The 24,340-nt window shown below is 32.2% G+C and overlaps 1 protein-coding gene across 5 annotated transcripts in view; it reads right to left on the minus strand.

Annotated features, from left to right (window-relative positions):
- Positions 1–24,340, minus strand: part of LOC123696152 — a 77,686-nt gene that overhangs the window by 32,553 nt on the left and 20,793 nt on the right. The window contains exon 2 of one of the 5 annotated variants that reach the window (XR_006752045.1): positions 7,106–7,179. The exons of the other annotated variants lie outside the window; for them this stretch is intronic. The gene's annotated coding sequence lies outside the window, so the exon portion shown is untranslated. The remainder of the gene's footprint in view (positions 1–7,105; positions 7,180–24,340) is intronic. 5 annotated transcript variants of the gene reach the window in all.

Raw genomic sequence — 24,340 nt, forward strand, 5'->3', positions numbered from 1 at the left:
AGATAAATTAATGAATGAGTATGCAAGAACTTTATTTGTACGATACAGATAATATATTATATGCAATTTCGCTTACAAGTGAGATAAAATTCAATAAATAAGTAAGTACCTATATATTATATTCTTATACTTACAACTAGCTATTGCCCGCAGCTTCGCCTGCGTGGAAAAGATAAATAAAGATGATACAAACTTTCATCCCTTATTTTACCCCTTTAGGGAATGAATTTTCTAAATTCCTTTCTTAGGGGATGCCTACGTTATGACATCCACCTGCATGCCAAATTTCAGCCCGATACGTCCAGTGGTTTGGACTGTGCGTTGATAGATCAATATATCAGTCACCTTTGAGTTTTATATATAAAGATGTTCCGCTACAAATGAAAGAGCATCCAGAAACATATTCCAATAAATATTTTCGTACATTAATACACTTATTGTACTTTAAATCCAAACTTTTAATGTTGTAAGTAGATTGTATGTAACGAAATTTCAAAAGTTTCCATTATACTCACAAAAGATGTTTACCTACTTAAGAACTCAATTGTAGCATATCATGATATTATAAAGTTGTGAAGACGTCGAAAATAACAATGTATTATTACAGCTAACAATGTTATTGTAGAAACAGTACCTGTCCGGGAACACGCTCATACAGATATCATCAAAAAATCCTTGTGCTGTAAACTCGCAATATCTCAAACGAAATACCGCACTTTATGTTGCTTCCTACAAAATGAAACTCCACTGAATGTCTGTTGAAATTAAGCTTAAGTATTTCTCTCCAAGAAAAATATCAAACATACTTTTCCCTTTCTTCTCTTGTACACCGTGATTTAGTTAAATGGAACGTCTTTAAATTCACAATTGTGTTTTTGTGAACACTTGAATGTGCACAACATTTTTGAAGGAACGTTTGCTTATAACACAATAGTTTGCTTTAAAGAAGGTAATGTACGTTCGTACGAAATAAATATTGTGAAATAAAACGTATATAGTTAAATACAGTAGGTAAACTGCACGATTTAATTCAAATCATATTACCAAACCAATCTGAAAAAAGTAATTTAAGGAAGAACAATTTTCACACCCCAAAGCAAGTGACATGTCAATAGATTTGAAATCAAATATCGATGTATCGTTTAATCGTCTAGAAGTGTTTTATGTAATAGTTGCGTCCACAATAAGAAGTCATTAGACTCTAGGGAGCAATTTAATGGACCGTTAAACGAACCTATAAATTTAACTTAATCATGACTAATTGAAGTAGCACAAAGGGTACACACATATCGGCTTTAGTTTAAAAGCATCCGGGTGGTCTCATACACCAAAACTTGCCTTTTAGTTAGATAATAACGCACGCGAAAGGCGCCATACATAAAAATGTAGATACGACAAGAATTTATAGATTAAAACGAATTAGAGCCTGTCGTCAGGAACATAAAACATGAATTTTAATGGTTACTCCGAAGCAGTGGCCATTATAATAAAATCACGTAAACGCAGACCAATAGGATCACCAATCAAGGTACTTCCACAAAAGGATCACCATTTAAAACCCTTCATTAAAGTTATCCGAGTCGGATCTAAGCCGAAATCCGTGTAACGTAATCGATTTAGAAACGAGAAGCCGCGAAGGACAAAGTGCGGTCACAAATTAACATATAAATTTAGTATTATTTTAATTTAAAATGCATTTTGAAAGTTTATTTACATATATATGAGGGTCCATTACCGTTTCTTTGTCGAGGTCGGCAAATATAGCAGTTCAGTGAGTTTACGCATTACGCTTTGAGTGAGGGGACGGACGTGCTGTCATGAAACACTTCATAAACACGAAACTCGTGCGTATGGCCACTTAATAAAATTAAGTAATTCGTCAAGTGCACTGCGCCCTTATTGATACAAGGAGGGGGAGTAAATCGTCTTGAAAAAATGTTTCATTTTCATCCACCTTCTGCTTCTTTATAATAAACATTTATCTTTTTCTAATCAACCGAAAGCTCCGTAAGCGTTTGTTATTGTGGAACGACTAACAGAGACAACTTATGACCTGTTTTTAATCTATTTGTAACAAAAATCAAAATAACTAACAGCGTTAAATCTTATAATACTAACCGTCTTAAATGTGTTTCACATTTACATCAAAGCTTGACTTTAATTGATTGCGGCAACGATTGGAGCGTGGTGTTAAATCAATCAGTGAGTGATCTCGCGATACGATTTTAGGGGGAAATGCAAGCTAATATTTGTTCTTGTTGCGCTAATAGCTCGTAAATATTTCAGCGCTAGCGGACACATGCGCTTGAGACAAATGGCCGTTTATAAAATATACGTGCGCCGTCACTTTGAACCTTTCCCATTCGTTACGTTTCCGACGACTGAAATAACAATACAGCACCATTATTGAGTTGGTTTTTAAAACTCAAACGGAAACCAAAGCTATCAATTACACACACGATGCACGAATGCCGACCTTAAAACATCTAGCGTAGAATTTAATTTTGAGTACGTGCCAGAGTTTTGGTAATTTAGTCATGAACACTTTGACGTGTCAAAAGTTCAAGTTTAAACATTCCAATTATTTGAACTTATGATTTGAGTGCTTTTCCGAAATTTCTCGTAAGCAATTCATTTGTCAATTACAATAATTAATCTCTCTAGAGTCTAGGGTAGGTATAGGTTAAAGTATTACGTGTTTTTATAAGGTCAACGTCCCCGTTGGTAACGTTAACGTTAAAATCAACATTTTGTACAACAAAAATGCTTCAATGAAACAAAGTAAAACAAGTTAAAGATTTATATAACTTAATCCTATTTTATCAACATTTTGAATAGGTTTAAAGTTTAAGCGTAAACGGAATAAAAAGTAGTTCTATATATTTATTTGTTTCTAGTTGCCATACAATACTTGATGAATGAAAAACAAACATGAGAATTGACAATGTAAAGCGAAATGATTCAAAGCACATTTAGCGGGCTATAAGGAAAGTTGTGGTGGTTCGAGGGATTTATTTGTCAACTTTGCTCAGATAAAACTTCGTTTGACATTTGATTGTGAGCTCGCCGTACTTTGGCTGGAGATAACTTTTGAGAACCACCTCTTTCAGCTCAAAATTAATTTCTCTTGAAAACGCTGGCATTCAGAACGTTTAAGCACTATAAAGTAAGTTTATCGCATGATAATATAAGAAGGAATTCCGCAATGCATATTTTGTTACATTACACTAAAATTTCTTTAGCAACAAAATTATAAATAACTTAATAGGTAACTATAAAAATAAAGAAGATAAAGTATTTTTGAAACCAGGTTATTATGATTGAGAAATAACAATTTTATTGAGTGGCGTGTTCAAAACATCAATCTATGTGTGAAACTCAACATAAAATATATCGAGGGCATAAACCGAGAGAGTTATAAAACTATCAACGCTTGCTGAATAAAATATGTCATGATACATTTTAATTTAAACGCAGATTAATATCGTTAAAGAAAAAATGATATTAACAAAGACCACCCTAGTTTCTGAACGATATTTCACAGATGCTTAACGACGCATTTACATGGGAGATGGGGAATAATTTCAAAGGGACGCAGCAAAGGCTCGGAAGTTGACAAATCTTTTGCGTTATTTCTGTACTAATTAGAAGCAAACGTGGGTGTCGTCTGACACTCGGGAGACATCGAGAGGCGGTTCAGATAAATCTATTGTGGAATGTTTGGAATACCTTGCGTGATATTGGAATGCGCCCGAAAAATAAACCGTTATCGGAAGTGACAGAACATATTGAGATCCGCTCGAGGGTGACGTGCAAGAAGCTTATAGTGACGTGAGACAACGTTGAATGTGACAATTATATGAGTGTCAATCTTTTGTACTTACATGTGTATTTGAAGTTACACTTGAATTCAAATCGGGTGTTTTATTAATACTGTACGAGGACTGGAGTTAATGTAAAGTTCTTGCTGAATAAAAATATATTCCCACTTACAAATCATTATTTTTTAAAGAATTCCTTTGAATATATTTTTAAATACATAATATTCAGCAATTTTTCCCTGTAGTTTAGTCCCTGTAGTTTCCCCTTTATCAGTAGCATAGAATCTAATGTCAACTGTACAATATTGTAAAAACCAAGAAGCTTATATCTAATACACTGGAGATTGCACTATGACCATTAACTTGTCACAAGAAAATATAACCTTGAATGACGTCAGTGTTGTTTTTTATCTCTTTCTGTGGGTGACCACACTGGTTTGTATATTCAGGATTTTTCGAAATAAAAAAAACTAAAAATCATGGTCTATAAATAATAACGACATATATTTTTAACAGTATTTATATTATAATATTACTGGTCAACTTACATGAATAATTATCATCTTTATAGGTACATACCATTTTAATTGGTAGAGAATGATAGTTTTAAATAACGCTTGATAACTTTTGATCTCATACTAGGATTTTTTAATTAAAATGAGTGCTACATACATTAAAACATCGTTTTGGTTACTCAAGCTTCAGTCTAAAACTTTTCAATATTCCAAAGGGAGAGTTGCATCGCTAGTGTTGATGTGTGGTAACGATATTACAGTTCTCAGAAATTCGTATGTCTTTTAGGAGCTGTACTTACGGTTACTAATGGTTTCATGGTGGTTAATTATAATATAATTAAAATTACTTTATCCACAGTTGAGACGCAGTAACAAGAATGTGGTAAATAAAAAGGTATAGCACTTTTCAAAAGGTATTTTTTTTCTGGACCGTAATCCTCAGGCTTAAAATGCAAACTGCATATTCTGGCATGTTGATAAATTTTACCCTTGATAGGCACTATGGACAGCCATTTATTTCTTTTTATTTCATTTTTGGAAAGCTGAAATCAGTAAAACAAAAAAAAATTGGTAAGTTAAAAGAACTATTAATTTCTATGTTAAAGAAGAACAAACATAAAACCACATGTGAGTGCAATATCGATGTCGTGCGTTGTTTCATTACTAGTATAAAAATCTTTGATATGGTGTTCTAAATGTTCATCATAATTTTGTTAACTATTACAATATTTTCTCTTCGCTATCCGTAAAAACTCGTCATCATGGTTACCTTACTTTTTAAATTGGTTTATTGAAAAATGACGAAATTATTAGGAAAAGAAGATAGATAGAAGATATTTAGCATGATTGATTACTAAAATGATGATAAAATTGACGATTTTTGCCATGAAAATGATTCTAAACAGGTAAATGCATGAGTATTGAGGAATATTGTAAATAGCGTAAATATACACTTGCCTGTGAAATTTTATGCCAGAATTTGGTGTCCAAAAACTTCTGCAATTTTTCACAATGCAATACATTATTTATATTCGGAAAATATTTATTAAATACGCAACAATATTAACAAATATTCGAAGCGACGCAATTTTTTTGACACTTATGCCATATTGTCAAAGTGAGAGTTGCTACAATTTTATTAACCGACTTCAAAAAAAAGGAGGAGGTTATCAATTCGGCCGGTATATTTTTTTTTTTTTTTTTATGTATGTACACCGATTACTCCGAGGTTTCTGAACCGATTTATGTGATTCTTTTTTTGTTCGATGCGGGATGGTGTCGAATTGGTCCCATAAAAATTTTATTCGGCTAGGCCCAGTAGTTTTTATTTTATGAGCATTTTTGTCTGTACTCGATGACTTAATTGGAATGTAGCAAGTAACTTTGATTCATTTCCCGGTAACCGATTGAGCTGAAATTTTGTATACGTATGTAAATTGGATAGCGATGAAACATTATCATGACATAGAGCTGATTTGATGATGGAATCGGAAGGTGGCCATAGGAACTCAGTAATATATTGACTCAACTTTATCGAGTTTGGGCTCGTTTGATTCGTGTTGAAAATTACACTAAAAAGTATTAAATAAAATTAACTGCGTTAAAAACAACCGACTTCAAAAACGGAAAAGTAAAAAATAAAAAAGATTTGATATTATTAATTACTACATATTATTTAGATGTGCTATTTATTAAATAGGTTTGAAGTCGGTGCCAAACACTAAGCACTTAGTATTAAGCCCGTGCACCGACATCAAACCTATTTAATAAATAGCACATCTAAATAATATGTAGTAATTTATAATATCAAATCTTTTTTATTTTTTACTTTTCCGTTTTTGAAGTCGGTTGTTTTTAACGCAGTTAATTTTATTATGGTAACTACCCATAATCAGGGAGTATCGCTTTTTAATAATTGGTTCAGATACTTATTTTATTTAGCATAAATAATAATAGTCTCATCCAACAATGCTTCTGAATGACGTTGTTGGCAATTTATCAACACACTCATGTACAAAAACTAACCTTTTGCACAGAATATTACAGCATACATAGTAGCCTTGGGAAAACTTCGTATTAACAGTGGCAATACCAAGTTAGGTGTGAAAGTGATAAAACACAACAATTTTCTTGTTACACGTCAAATGTTCATACCGAAATCTCCAGTGTATTAGATATAAGCTTCTTGGTAAAAACTAAAAACCAAGAAAAACTATCCAGCAATATTCAATTACAGAGTAGATCATAAATTATATTATGTATAGATTAAATATTTTTATAGATTAGAATAGATTGATGTTCATGTTATATCATTATATTTTCATAAAATAAATAAAAACCTTACATTAATAAGGATGAGTTCATATAAAGGCAATCGCTATAATAAAGTAATTACAATGTCTTTCTTTATATTGATGATTACAATCAAATTCTTTTTAGACTTTTATTAATATACATTGAGTTAAAGAATTAATTATTCTGGTTTATGTGTATGTCCCGTTATATTCGCAATTACGTTGGGCTTAGTCTTTGACCTCGCTTTTGATTAAATTAGCATCAGAAAGAGATGAAACTAATTTGACAACACACAAAAATTCTCATGAATTTAATTTAAATAAAAATACTATAAAAGGTTATAAAATGGCCATGTATCATATATAAATTATATGTAAGTACGGTCTATATGTTATTATGATATTTTTAATGACCATAAATCTCTGATTTATTTATAAATAAATAACGGATAATTAGTATTTTAATATTATAGACCTTTTTCATTTATCCGTGTCTTCATATTATGGAGTAAACATTTCACCAACAGCTTTTGAGTTTTGCCGCTTTACCTGTAACAAAAAGAAAAATTCAATTAATTATAAGCTTATTTTCACAATAGATGAATGTACACAAGCACACCGACAAATACGCAATTAAAAAAGAAAACATTCCAAATTAAAAATAAAATAAAATTTTCCATTTTTAAAAATAGCATAACAAGCTATCCATGCTTCCATCAATTCAGCTTAACGCATCTACTTTCATACATTCCCGTAATCCTTAAAGAGATTATAAGGATATCTGATTACGGACTCTGTTGCGTCTAATGAGAACGCGCCCTTAATTGGATTTAATACTAGACGTATATAGTAAGGCACATGCATACCGGATAAATAACATAGTGATAGCAATATGCATTATACAATTTTGTTCCTTAGCGGTGTACACGTAATATTGTGGATGTTTCAATGTGCTTTTTCCAAACTAATTTACAGTTAAGCACTCGCGTTGTTTTTAAATTTAATTTTCATTTTTTATTGTCATTAAAAGTAAAATGCGTGAAAGTAGCTGTTTGCTTTTTGATACTTGACGTAAAAACCTAATAAATCCAAGTATCTCAACTGATAATAATATGTATTTAATTAAATTGTTACATCCTAGTTATTTGTATAATACCTACTTAGATCGATCGTTGCCTCAAGGATTATTAATTACAATATTTTTATTTACTGCTTTATGATGGACTGCAAGCAAAACAAAATGACGTCACGCTGCTTTTTTGGTATAAATCATTGTAACCAAAACCATACTATATTATTCATTAAAATTACCGTTTATAAATAAAACAATAGGGGGATTTTGTGTACACAATCTCAAGTCGTGTTTTCTTTAGAATGAATAATATTAAATGTTAAACGTGTACAGGTAAATAAATTTACATCTCCTTCGCTTAACCGAGACGATAGGGGTTTGCATACGTAATTAAATGTTTTTAAAACAAAGTATTCAAATGTAAAGAAAATGCTAATATTGCCCTAAAATTTATTACTCTGTTTCGGATACACGGATGGATTTATGTTTATGATATCTACGCGGTACGAATGACCGGCTGAAGGCAATGATTCTATATTTGTTATATTTATATGTCAGTCTTTTGCATTCAAACTTTGAGTACCTAGTATTTGTATTCTGATAACTTGTTATTATCATGGCTATTTATCTACATAAAAAATACTTTATAGTGAAGTATTTTTAAAGTAAAGTAACAAGTTAATTAAGAGAAACTTGAAATAAGCTTTTGTCTATTAAGATAATCAAACGATATTTCTTATATTCTAACATTTATTGATAGATATATTTTTTCAGAACATTTCCAATATTAATAAAAAAATTGTTAAGACGATTCCTACGAATAGGTATCTAATAATAGATTTAATCAAAAGGATTACAGTACTTATAATCAAGACTGTGCTCTGTTTCAGTACACCCATAATAGCAACAGGGAGCTTATTAGACGGCTATTAAACTCCGTATTAACGAAAGCATAGCTCAGATAATTATCTACCAGACAATAATTGAACGTCCCGGGCTCATATCAAATTTATTGTGAAAATATCCCATGGCAAAATGAATTTTACCGGCGATAATTAAAAAGCTATTATTGTGTGTAATCAAAAGTCTGGAGCGTTTACGGTCTTCAATATACGGGAATTCGACAAATTGATTATGTAATATTAAACATTTTTCTCGGTATCGCGAAAATATGAGCGGCTCTCGGAAATTAATATTTGACTGTATCGTTTACGGCTATTCGGGGATAAATTGTGTAATACGGAGTTATCTAACGATGTGATTTTAACTGAAAGTGAAATTTGGAAAGCGGTTTATTTGTACATTTAGTTCGCACCTTATGGTGTTACGGAGAGTATTTGCTGAACAATATAGTGTTGATTTCTATAAATAGACGGAGTTTATTTGGTTCAGATAAATTATTTTTTAACCACTTCTTCTTTTTAATATGCCCACTTACAACATCTTAGAAAATATAAATATTTAATAGATACGTATCTAATAATAACAAAATATTTCCTGAGCTACCCAACTTTTTATATATTCTTTCTGCATTGGGAAAATTGATTTAAATCATTTGTTTCCAGATTATAATAATAACCCAATATTTGTACATTATTTTATATTAATCGTCTCAGCTTCCTGAAGTACGGTCTAGCCGTTATTTATACGAATATTACGAACAAATCTAATAGAGTAATACAATCCACTTTATTTTCTAATCATGTAACCATCATCCCGTGCCTAAGCATCGAGGTCAAACACTCGAGTGGTCTTACAAAAGTTTTCTTGACTTTTGGAATTTTCCCAGCTTATAATATTAGGTTAGAAGTAGGCATCAAAGTATCTAGATTGGTTTCTATCCCCATTGACCTCCAGTCAAGTGTTTTAGCTTCAGTTAATATTTCATTAATTATATTTGAGCGCAAAAGTTTTCGTATTACTTATGAAGTACGTAGGTAGTGGAAGTTTTGTGTTTATTTTTATTTGCTAACATAATATAAATATTACTCACAAAATACTTATAAATAATAATAGTTTAAAAAAACTAAAAAACACGCTTTTTATAGAAAACCGAACTAAAAAATAGAAAATTTTATCAAATTAGTGTATTGTCATCGGTCCTCAATAAATCTACAAAGTTTGAACGAAATCTGACCGTTTAAAGTGGGTCAAAATCGCGCCCAAAGAAGTCGGTTACAAACATACAAACATACAGGTGAAGCTAATATAAAGCGTGTAAAAACGTATCTACCTTTACAATGTAAGTAAGAAGCAGCTTTATTCAAGATCAGTTTTAGGCATTTATATAATATACTAATATTATAAAGAGGAAAAGTTTATATGTATGTATGTATGGTTTTCACGCATAAATTACAGGACTGATTTTGATGAAATTTGCCACAGACAATCTTTAGACCCTGAGAAAGAACCTTACCTTTTATTGCGAAATATGTAACACGGGCGAAGCCGGGGCGGACCGCTAGTCTCAACTGAAATAATTGTGCTCTAAAAAGCGATAGCAACCCAACCATTTCATAAAGTTTGTCAAACGTAAGAACAAACTACTATCAACTGTGCTACTACCTACCTAGTTCTTCTTATAAATGCAGTGGGCAGTGAGCAATCCGTTTAGCCGTGTAATTGCTAATTAAGTAAGTGTATGCTCCGTAGGAATTAGCCGCTCAATTAGAATCGCATTACTTGGAACAATTTACCGCTAACCGGTCGAGAGGCGCCCGATACGTTCGGAGTAACAAAATGGCTGAACTTCCAAATTTGCAGATATGAGCACATTTAGAGCACGATGGTTTGTTCACTATTCGGATATGGTACGAAAAATTTGGATTCGTGTAAAAATATAATAAAATTAAAATGCTTTACTTTTACTTTCATTAGTTAATTTCTGCTTATTTTCTTTGTAAGATAACATAATAAAAATATTTCTGACTTCTGAGTTTTACTTATTTTTGTGTTCTTTAGTTACTTATTGAATAAATATAGGCAAAATTTTTACATTAAGGATAACTGCGTTAAAAACAACCGACTTCAAACTTGCACTTGCAAAAATGCCCATAAAATAAAAACTACTGGGCCTATCCGAATAAAATTTTTATGGGACCAATTCGACACCATCCCGCATCGAACAAAGAGAATCACGTAAATCGGTTCAGAAACCTCGGAGTAATCGGTGTACATACATAAAAAAAAAACATACCGGCCGAATTGATAACCTCCTCCTTTTTTTACTTTAAACATTAAATGTTGCATTTAACAAAATCTAACATTAAATAAATCTTACATTACAAAACGAACATCAGTAGATACCCAAACTATCAAATAACAGTAATTTTTGTTACAAGAAACCGTTTATCGCTTACATAGTTCTATGGTACAATCAGTGGAACGTATTGGTGAACATCATCCCGTAAATCGTGATCGGACCACCCACCGGCGCTGTGAGAAGGCAAATAAAATAAAACAACGATAAATAACAGTGATCACGCATAATTGATCACAAATTAAAACTCGACTCGTTTAAAACGAACGCCGTCGCCGAAAGCAAAATTAGTGTCTGCGTCCATTCGCGGGCCGCGCACACACATACATACACACACGTACTATGCTCTCACACATACACAATACACATATATACAAATACACACACTAATCAACACATTTACATGTAGATTGTACACATATAAATAATAGGGCTGTCCCACGAGTTTTAAATCTCGAAGGTGTCGTGCATTATTTGCGTAATCTGATTTAAAATGCTTCTTAGAAACGTAATTCGTTATAATGTGACAAAACACTATTTATGTGTTTGTGGTCTTTAAATCATAATGTTCGAAATATTTTTGTGTGGTAGGCTGATTAAATGAATGGATTTGAAAAATATTGTCGAAATTAGCCCTTTTATTAATACAAATGAGCTTTTTGTGTCAAAATACTTTTGCTCTTGAAGTATTCTTAAACCGCCATGGAACAATTGTACAACCTTTCTATGCCCTACCCGGTTAATAATAAGTTAACTTATAACATATAATAAGTTAACTTATAACATAATAATAAGTTAACTTATAACACTACAATTAATCAAATTTTTATTACACGTAAAAAAAGAACGTACGGAACTCTAAAATTAATATCGTTCACATGTTGAACATCCGCCGAGATTCTTCAAACAATGATCTTTGTTCCAACACTTGCGTGACAATAAATTTATTTTATGACAAACTGTTCAGAGAGGACACTATATTATATCGGCTGTAATTATTCTGACGTATAACAAAACGATTGTTGTGTTTTATGATTTATGATACATATAATAAGTTCTTAACAATGCCAGTTGTTGGAAGCTAGTGACGCTAATTAAACTTACATTGTTTTGATAGGCCGTTCTAGCTATGCTTTTTTTAATTGAATCATTTCATTGGTAGGTTAAGCTACATTTTATGCAAAAATTAAATAAAAACGAAATTAAAAGAAATACATCTAAAAGTACATTCCACTAAAGATGTACGTATTTTATCTGTTCAGAATGATCTTACAGAGTTACTGTCACAGTTATAAATTTTCACTCCAATAAATACATACTCTCAATAACAATTATCATTCAAATAGTACCTATTCTAAACGATCATTAGGAGAAATAAATAATAATTATCCACCTACTTTGTTTCACGCGCTGCATACTAATACATTAATACCACACAAGAAGTCAAAGCACTTAACAAACGATAAATTAATGAGATCTTCCAATAATAAAGCACAATGCGTATAATATGACAAATAGAATTAATTCTTGCTCAATTGCAAGTGCATTCAGTCAATCACTTCGCCCACGGCCGTATTCAATAGGCGTGATTCTGAATCGAGAATGTCTCGCTTCAATACATTAAAATTCATTGAAAACTTGTCTAATATGGTAGTACGTGAGGCGATTACTTGCGCGTCGCTTCGGTGGAATACGAAAATCTCCTCAGACTTGTAGATGGGGTTACATGACATACCCGCCATTTTCACATATTAGAAAACTTCGACGTCTAGTGTGTAATCGATGAATCTAAAAAAGTGTATAGGTAATGAAATAAAACCCTCAAAAACATAAATTTTAATTACATTTTTAGTCATATAAATATTAAGGCATTGACATAATTTTTTTTTTCTAAAAACGAACACAGCTGGACATGATATATCTACATTTCATCTTATGTGTATGAATTAACATTTAATATGGTAGTTAGTCAAAAACTAACCAACAACTCTTGTTAAGTTCGTAATCATTTTAAATAAACACGATATTTCATTTTTATGTCGCACCCGTTGACATTCCACACTGCTTTGTGCATAAGATACGATGCTTACGGCTTTTTATCAGTATATTCAAAGGATTTCTAGGTTCCCTTTATTCGAGCGCCTCTATACAATGGGATCAAACTCTTCAAGACTAGTAGTTTCTGGGACGACGTGCTTTCTTTTGAAATTTGCAAAATGCAGCTTTTATTGCATTGATAATGTTAACTCGACTTGTACAATAATGCCTCAGAGGGATCACGCCAGTTAATTTTAACGTAATAAAATTACGAAATAAAAAAGATTCTTCTAGTAAATTATTAATGCGTTCATGCTTACCCTCATTTATTTTCTCGATACACATATTTCTCAGTATGTTTACTATAAATGAACAAAACATTACGCCTGACACCTTTGTTATGACATTTTGTAAACACGTTATTTGAAAGAAAATCTTTCCCACGTTATAACTTCTTATTTACATCCAATCTATTGGATAAACAACAGGTATTAGCCTAAAAAACACACAACATTAAATTAAATGGTTTTATACTTATCAATTTTAATCTCACTATCAAGATAAAAATACCAAAGCACATACAATCTTGCGATACTAACATATTTATCAAAGAATCACAACACATTAAGCAGACACATAAAATATATACCTACCGCTTTTTTGTTTGTAAGTCCGACACTAACATAATCACTATCAAAACTACAAATCAGAATTGTTACACAGATAAAGAAAAAAAAAACATAAGCCGACGTTCCGTGTCACGTATTTCGTAAAATATGATTTGTTATTTAGTTCCTCATTATAATATTGTATAGAGGTTGGAAATAAGAAAATTCTTCACTATAAAATTGCGCATAAATTTATATTCAAAATATTTAAAAGCGTGACTTGCTGCACTTGCCACAGGTTACGTTACATTCCTCTCCAATAAATTCAGAATTTTTATATGCTTAAGAAGCACACGGCTTAGTTAAAATACCTCACTCTATTCAGTCGCGTTTTATCACGCCATGGCGATCTCTGTGAATACTATTTTGTTATTTTTGCAGAAGTAATGCAGATGAGGAAAGAAATATTACGAGCTTGGCCATTAAGGCGATATTTATAGCTTGAACACTGCCTTCCTAGATTGTGTTGATATTATTTATGATGAATCTAATATTTACCTTGAAAGTTTAATTTAAAAATGAAACTCGTTTATTTAAAATTAATTTTAAACGACAAAAAAGCTTGTAATAAAACCTTTTGTGTTTTCTTCGGTGCTGGCCACCGACACAGTTCAAATTAGGAACAATAAGAATGTGATGCAACAATGAGAATCTATTATCGAGAACAACTGTTCGATTTTCAAAATAGAAAGCGGGCAATTTCGTAAACAAAACAATTCTGTCGCACATAATTTGGAACAACGTAGATACAAATCGTTCTTTTTACCCATAAAAAGTATGAAGAGAGCAAAAACGGTATTAAGTGAATTTATGGTGATTATTCTACCAGATGACAGCGATGGATGTATGAGGTCTTGTCGTAGCTTCATCAACACAACCATTGTCCGTCCATCAAGAACAGTTTTTATGGGGACTAAAATAGTAAGATATGACAAGAGTACGATTAAAAAGTGGCATAACAACAATTCAGCTTGTTAGTTTGAGTGATTTCCACACACTACGGCACGACTATAATATACAAGTGAGTACAATTTAATTTTAAAACATTTTTTATGTGATGCTATTTTAAAGACATTTAAGGTAAAACGTCAAAAGAGTAAAACTATATATAATTTTGGTGGAACATTTTACTTTAAGTGACAAAAAAAAGAATATTTAAGTTTTCACAAAGCAAGAATACCTAGCTTTTCAGGAAACTAGGCGCGGTAGTTAGTTTAATACGCACGACGTCAAAGGATTTTTTTTGATGTCAAGTACTCTTGCCTAACCAATAGTACGCTAACGTGAAATTGCGCTTATCTTTAAGCTATTTCTATGTATATATATTAATGTCGCTATACCGTCACAAAATGCTTACATATTTGATATCTATAATTTTGTTAATTGTTACTTAAGAAGTTCCATGGAACAAATAAAAATGATAGTTATCATATGATCAAATATCAAATAAAACTAAAAAAACAATAAAGACTTTAGTCCATTATTTACTTTATTATAATTTTGGATTCCTCTCAAATTAATGCCAAAGGAGTGAGATTAAAACATACATTACTTATAATAACGAACATTAAAATTTGAAGCGTGGGTGTAATAGTGTTAATACACATAAACAACGGAATTATGTTAACCAGAGCATTCATATTTTAGACTAACGTGTTGGATGTTAATAAAATAACATTTAATTCGCTTTTCACATTGTTTTCTCTTTTGCTGAATCAAAGGAGAATGCCCATGAAAGTATGGACCACAGTATAGTGTTGCGTCAATGCCAGAGTGGTTTTGGAGGGTTCTTCGATATTCAAAAGATTTTTACCAATACATTTTTTTGTGATAAAAACAGGGGTTTTCAAGATATTGAGAAAAATGTGAATTAACCTCAAAACTTAAATAAACCCGATTTAGTTAGGTTTATGTGTGATTTAGGTAGTATTTTATCGTCTGAAGGCTATTTTTCGTTTAACATAATATATCTATGCGTAGAGCTTATGCTTTCAGACAAAGTCTATGTGTTCATCGGCTTCTGTAGGTAGGCACCAGAAATCTTCCGGGACGGATTTCAAGAAAACCTAAATATATATTTAAAAAATGCCAATAGAGTTTTTATTCGGTTTACATATTGTTGTTGTTGTTTGAATCATTTTTTCACTACATATTCGAAGAAAGAAACAAATAAGAAATAACTGGTTACCTTCCAAGCTATCTTACAAGCTATGTCATAATAATATTTTTTTATATATATTTATATTATTTTACTTCACTATATATGTTAAAACAACCTACAGTGTATAAACAATACATTACAGAGTGATTTTATGTTAATTGATTTTTTTGTAATTCAATGAAAACAATATTAGCAATTTACCATAGTAAATGTCATAATAGTTACCGCTTGGTTACCGTGGTAACCAGTAATGGATACTAAATCTATGATAACGGATCTAAACAATTACATGTCTTATTAGATTTTACAAAACATTCCCTGGTCAAAATATATTTTCCGATAGTAAGAAGGCCTCTAAATTGCCGAGATTTTTTTTAATAGTATTTTTATCTTGATGCATGAGAAAAAACCTGTACCAAAAATGTAAACGGTAATTGGACACTAAATCTATAATAACGGATCTAAACAATTACATGTCTTATTAGATTTTACAAAACATTCCCTGTTCAAAATATATTTTCCGATGGTAAGAAGGCCTCTAAATTGCCGAGATTATTTTTAATATATTGTTGTCTTGATGCATGAGAAAAACCAGTACCAAAAATGGGCATTCTCCTTTGCAACTATTGGCGGCGGCACTAGGCCAAGCGGTTACATTGGAACGGTGCCATCCCGCCGTCCTGCGGGTTGGCGGAATTCTTTGCTCTTATTGCCGAGTAAGTGAGAAACATCGCATAATTGTCGAACAACCGACTTAAATAGCTATCGCCTTATCTCACTGAATTAATTTTATATGTGTAAGGGGAACATCTAAAATTCGTGGCGCGTTGTTAATTTTAAGACGCAGGATTCCGAGTAGCTAAGTATGAGTATCGCTCGAGCTTTAGGCGAAATGTGTTTCGAAGGTAGGTAGGTATTCATTGTAATAATTTATATTGTACCTACTTGACTACGTCAATGATAATAACACTTATTATTGTTTGAAACATTGGTAATTTCGTTTTTAATTTTATTTTATTTTTTTCATTAATGATAATGTTGATGAAAAGTATATCTACCTTAAAACGTGGAGGTTTAGTATAACATAATATATTCTGGATCCACATAAAATGAACGATCAACTGAGCAATAAAAAAATTAATAACTCCAACTTCCTCCACGGAATAATTTCACATTAAATCGTTCTAATGAACTACTGATCTTTAATCTACATTGAACTTTGATCTTAGAGATAACTTCGAGGGTCCCACTGATTTATGCTAATAGAAACAAAATTGAAATTAATTCCAAAATGAAAAATGATGAACGTAATTTTTAAATATGCTTCCCTTTTTACGAAGCGGGAAAAAGCTCGAGTTTTTTCCACGTTCCAAAAGCGAGTGAATTTAACGAGGTTTCGTTCATTGTGTAGTTCGAGATTCGGAGGTGTTTTATGAAACTAATTAATGTCAAAGACAATGAATGATTTACAGCTATTTTCGTGTATCGTATCGGAAGTTTTTATTTTGCACTACAATCTTTTGATGAGATCTCTTGACTCCTTTTTTATGTTACACACTTTGTTTGAAGTATCCAGCAAGCGATGGACAGACGTGGATTTTATTATAAGTACCTACTAGTGTATATTGTCTATGGTGTGGATTATATGTATAATAATGTTCGGTCAGTTCTTTCTTTTATATAAAAAATATTAATAATATAATTATGAACATACCTAGTGACTAGATATACAAAATACAAAAGAACAATTTCTTCCACTATAAAAACAAGAAAACTTTCCTATCTTACGAGTTTCAACTATAAAATACATCAAGGTAAAAAATCTAGTAAATTAATCACAACACGGCTACCGAATCTCGAACCCATTTTATGGCGCAGACAAGAAATAATTCCGGAATCGTTATTTTAATGCGCGTGGGCATTTAGTCACGGGTCTGGCCCTTCCCATCGTAACTACAGTCCCTTAATAAACGTATAGTTCATCGTTGAAACTATTTCTCCGGTAACCGGTTCCAACCCGACGGTCATTACTCTAGTGTGGACATACCTTGAGATACGTTCTATAAAGATTTCATATCTAATGTCACAGGTCAAAAATGTTTACGAAACATGACAGTCAATTAGAGGCTATGTAGCGGCGAATTATAAAAAGGAAAACAAAAAACATTAAATTACCCTGACTTTGATAACGGTTACCGTTTTTGTTGAGTGAATTAAGGCTGTCATAATATTATATCAGTAATGAACATATGGCCAGCATTATAACTGCTTTGTAAAATATTTTATAACACTTGCAGGATTACGGATATTAAAATAATAAATTGAGCACTAGAGTTGCACGCCAATATGCGGTAAATCGTTGACCACTATTTATAAATAATGGAAGAAAAAGCATTCCAGGCTTTAATTGCAATAAATATTATGTATTCTTCTATAAATTATTAACTTAAATTCAATTTTTTTATGTAACTTACAATTTGTCAGGCTCAAAACAAAATACAACTTTTGAACATTATAAATAAAGACCAAAAAGGCATCCATGGATACACATTACACAATTAACCGGAACATACGGCATTTTTTGTGAAACAAATACATTTATAATAAGCTGCTATGACAGTCGACTCCAACGGCTGGCTTGAACATGACGAGAGCGCAACGAGAACTGTTTTCATCCTATGTTTTTTTAACTACAGGTGAAGAGGCAACCCACACTTTAGCCGACAGTAACCTGTAATCTAAATTCATTTCCCGATCGACCCACCGCACCATATCTCTGTTTTTATTATAGCTCCAAGGCCCATTTGCAGGTTTTTTATTTGTAACAAATTAGCTATTATTTTCGTGACGGCCGGATCCCATTACCGGCTTAGTTTTTTTCCATACAAAGCTGAGAAACTAGAATTCGATTTCGGGTAAGGTCGCTAGTTATCAATGTATTGATTGCTATTACACCCCATAATTGCAATGATTCCCTTCCGAGAAAGCGGAATTTATTTTATCCATCGTGGATACTCTTTGATTGTCTTTATTACTTGTGGTAAAGGATTATTAAATATGTATTAGGCGCCGGTCTGTGTCGCACTGAATAGACGATACCAACGTATGAATTATTTAAATACTCCTTTCCGTAAATATTCTTTTCATATCGAATTTTTATATGGTATAAGCAGACGGATATATTCAGACTATTTGAATTGTAACGAGTTGGTAAATCGATTGTATAATAGCTTGTGTAAACTTAAAGTGGATAATAATAGAAACTTTATATGACGTTTAAATACTTACATTTAGTAGAGTACAAAAATGCAGCAGCAATTATGTCAATTATTATCAGGCGCATGCTGGTCGTTTGAATTAATTATACGAGCAATTTTGATAGCCTTTGTGTAACATTTGAACAAGGAAACAGCGTATGCACTCCGTATCTCAACAAACTACTTACCGTGAACCCCTAGCCGAGTATTCTTTGATCTAGAGAACAAAGTCTTAAACAAAGCTCTAATACAAAGGACACGCCTTTGCACGTACCCTTTCCACGCACGTATCATTTTGAAGCAATCAGTGTCGCGGTAGCAAATAGTGAGAAAACTAGTGGCTTCCGTGCACTTGAAGCGGCATTTTCAAAAAATCCAGTGTAATTTATGTTAGGAGCAGTCACGGTGTATTGTAGACGAAAGCATGCGTGCTGACACTCATTATGCTACATTACCAAACGTTCTAATGCCGTGAGAGCGCGTTTTAATCCGTTCGCCTCGCTGAACATGCACCAAAAACTCGCGTCATTGACCGTATGTAAAAAATATGTTGCTAATTGCGACATATGGGACCATAATTTGAATAATGTTATGCACACAAAATTTGTTTACAATTGTAATTATTTCATGCAAGTCAGACTCATCCCATACAAGTGCCATCTTAATTATCTAGAGTTCGAACTAAGCAATCGGATTACTTGTTGCTTGCAACACAAGCGGTGTCCGGCTCAAATCTTATTTGCACCAATTGCAGCTACATGCTATTAAACTTAACTAACTCTAAGTACTAACACAATACACAGAAGAACGCCACGCTAATGAAGAAATGTGCTCAGTGCTGGATATTAGTTGGTAAAACTATTTCTTAGCTTTTGTAGCTTGTGTTAACAATACTTTTTAATGAGTGTTAGTGGAAGAATAAATGAGCGGATTAAAATTTTACAAAGCAAATAGATGAGGGACTGATTAATTTTACTAATTCAGCTATAATAATTATGAACGACAACGTGTAGAAACCACGGTACTCATAATGTGATGATCATATCTATCCGTCTCTATAATTTTCAGTATCCCATTATAGCATAATACGTATTCAAAATTCAAGCCGCACGCGTGACACACGCACTTGAAAACTCCAGCAATCATTTGAGGGTAGCAACATAGCGTTTCCACTTGACCTACTTTACAACATCCATTTGATAATATACAACTTTTCATCCGATACTTTAGTCATATTTGTAATTAAAACTTGTGCATTGTAAGTTTCGAACGGTGCTCTATTGTGAAAATGGTATCGAAGTTTTCATTTAATACATGAGAACAATAAGGAATCGTAAAATAGGGGAGTATTTATTTGTTGCAAAATATAGACAAGGTTGAAGTAATTAGGAGAATTATCTTTAATCATTAGCTTTCCGCCCGCAGTACATATTAGAACTACGCTATCCATTACTGAAAACAGAATGAAAATCGATGCAGTAGTTTTTGAGTTTATCGCGAACAGACAGACAGACGCAACGGATAATTTTGTTTAATATATCACTAATGTTAGTAGGGATTGTAGTCAAGGAGAGTCATCCTGTGAGTAGGATGCTTTATTAGATAGACTGACGATATACAGCAATGGATGGCTAATCCAAGCAAACAAGAGTGGACCAGCATGTTGAAGGTAAACACACTTGCCATGCATACGCCAGTGCACTCATGCCCACGGCGTATTTCACTTACCGAAATATCGAGGATGCGTGCGTATGATATTATACTGTAGGTATATGATAACACACGTGTAAAAGATTCAAGAGCAATGATCAAGTTTATGTCTGAATTTTTGAAGATATATAAACTAACTAACAGTTTTTTACTTCTACATGAAATATTCTTGTCAAATTTTTTTTAAACGTTCATATTTAAAGTTTCAATAAGAAAGTAATGTAATTATTCAGAGAATGAAAAGTTACAAGCACGCGTTTAAATACTGACCAAAAAGCAATTAAAGAATAAAAAAAACAGAAGAGTTATTTCAAGTAGCAGTTACTTATAACTGTATGCTCAACTTATAAATAATAAAATATTGTAATAAAATATTAAAACCTACCTAATTATTTAGTTACCTTTTACCCGATCCACATCCGCCGCAATAAACCACATTAGTTAGTGCGGTAAGCATCATTTTATTTCTTTATAATGGTCGATTTTATAAGCTTTATAAAACCAGTAAGCGCTAATTTGAATGGTGGTTTAAATAAAAGCAATGCGGTATAAACAAAGAGTGTTCCCAACCAATCAAAATTTGGTTTCTGAGCTGGGCGTGGCGTAATCCTTAGCATCAAAGTTGCCCGAAACAAAAACCTATACAATTCTAGTATAAAGAATAATTAACGCACATTTTTTATAAATTTCTTATCGCGTTAGCTCTCAGCTATTCAAAGAATCCGGTTTTTGAATGGGCCTTTAAGTCGTACGGGATGTATTTGATATCAATTTACTAGCTACTCGAGCATAAATCCAATCTATGATGCGCTATAAAGTTGATTAGAAAACGATTAAGAATCGTTATAAAATGAGAACATGTAAGTGACCAATAATATTAAATGCAAAACCTACAATGCGTCCGCTTGTAATCTTAATAGCTGCTTGCTGTATAATTACCACACCCATGCACTTTAAATTAATTTCCCAGTGCAGTGAACCGATGGACGTCGCTATTATAAGTTAATATTATATTAGTAGATAATGACGGGCGCTAGCGGCAATTAGACCTCGATTAGTTCCTTGTTTTTGTGTTATCTCATACATCTTGGCAGTAAAATGAGACGTGAATCTTGTTAGGACGCAATGTATTGTAATATTAATACCATATTGTTGTGGTAAAACTGCATGTCATAAATGGTGTTTTAATCATTTTCACAATCCTTTCCTGATAATGTTTATAGATATATTATTTCAATACATATTCACAAAATTCCTACCAACAAAAATGTAGCTTAAGTAGACATTTTAATATTTTTGTGACGTTGAAAAAATGTCCTCTCGAGCCCTTTGCAAGCATACAAAACATAAGTGACGTGTACGAACAAACTTTAACGATTATTAAATTACTCTCATACGACAACAGGTGGTACATGCGAGAAAACTCATTCGTTGGAGGTGAATTGAATTTTAACGATAGGTTAATGCTGTCATAACATTCATCTTCAACTTAAAATACCTTTAACATTGGTTTTTTTATTGCTTATATTGGTATTTGATGTACAGAAATTATAGTATAACATTGTGAAGTGGTTATTTAGGATTGAATAACATACGAAAGCATAGACTAATGTTATATTTAAACATTCAAGTTTATTTTGCTGCTGAATAAATTTATTCTCGGTTTGTTAGATAATATTGTTCGTTAAAAACAAAACATCATATGACAAAAATATACCTAATAATAATTAATGCACATGTTCTATGTAATACCGTATATGAATTATTTTTTTAAATATTAGGTAGGTACACATAATTATTATAACAAAATATGATATTTCAAAAAGGTAAACGTGCAAACAGCTTGCATGAAAAACTAGAAATTTCTATAGTTTGGGCACGTTATTACACTGAGACTGAATACCTTTTAATGGGCTGACTGCATATTAAATAAATTATATCTTGCACACTACACCATAAATAGTTTTGTGCGACGGTGCGTGGGCGTACGACACTTGAAAAGATAATTAATTTTCTTGTACACTTACAAAAAGCTTTCACTGCTCCTCATTTAGAACTGCAGGCTTGCATTTAATATGAATAAGATACATATAAATTGGTGTAAGGAGAAATTATAGTGAAACACGTACCTAGCGCATTAGGAAAATCGGAATATCTTTTAATTAGCGTACTTTATTTTTTAATTCACTTATAATTTTAGTAAAATTATGACAGATTTACGGTAGTCCTTTTCATTCTTTTCGTCCAAGTTTATAAGTATTTATGACTAAAATTACAAACAAATATTTCAATTATGTATAATATTAAAGACCCCTGTTTAAAGACCACACAGATAAACAATACCAATTGTGACTATTCTAAGCAATGGCCCGAAAAGCATTGTCACTACGTTAGCGCATCATGTCATGTAAGAACGTGTACCGGTAACTATATGTTAATCACGTTGGGCGGTAACGGTGTCGAAACACATGTCGGCGGCTATTGTTAAAAGGAACTTGATTTTAATATAAAAAACCTATGAATAATATCGAATGGATCGTAGAACAAATATCACTTTAAATTGAACGCTATATCCTATTTGGGACGTGACTGATCATTTGTTTCTGTTTATTTTATCACGATGTACGTTATCGGAAATATCTATCTTTTAAGACTATAGATACATGTCTATTGCATCTCATTAGAATACAGAACAAAGATAGAAAAATAATCATTCGCCTTTTCGATCGTAGATATTGCATTCTTCCATAATGACACATGCTTTAAAACCAATTATAACTTAAAAATCCCAGATCTGAGATATTAAAGTATCAGAAACAACATTAAAAAGTATTTGTTTAAATTAATTTCCAAGCGGCGGTTCAAGTTTAATCTTCTTTATCTATAGACGTGGGTTGTGCATTTTATGCAAAACTTCAAACGTAAGTTCTCCCACTCGCAGCGCCAGCATTAGCTTCAAGCTTACGTATTAATTCAGGTTTTAAGTCTTAATTCTCCGCAAATTACCGTATACTGTATATTCGCAAATACTTTATATTTAACTCAAATTTATTATTAATGTAAAAATATGCAACTTTATACCGAGCTCTAACTTTATACTAAAGTCCAATTAACTGATGAGTCATATTGCATTAAAACTTGTTCTATTCTCTTTTCACAGAAAATACGATAAATCAAGTTTTACATTGATGACTCATATCTCGAGTTTTCCATGCAAAAAGCATTCGCTTAAATTGTATAATAAACTGCAGCCCGATTCCCGCATTCATCGTCGCTCCAATTTGAGTCTGCAATTCCCTGGCGCAAAGTTCCTCAGGGTCTCAAAAAGCTAAACCGAATTCAGTGTAGGGAAGTTAGATCAGCGTGTACGAAGCACTCAGCTTCCACTTTTAACTAAATTGAAGTTGCTTGGTGAAGAGTGCACGTGACGCATCAGTCCGTCTGTCCGTTTGTAAGCTACGTGATTGGATTAAAGTGGACTTCTTCGGTCTGTATGCGTTTTTGAAAACTGCTTCGTTCCATGATCGATATTCCGAGTGCGGTTTG

Source organism: Colias croceus, chromosome 12 (assembly GCF_905220415.1).
Source record: "Colias croceus chromosome 12, ilColCroc2.1".
NCBI lineage: Eukaryota > Metazoa > Arthropoda > Insecta > Lepidoptera > Pieridae > Colias > Colias croceus.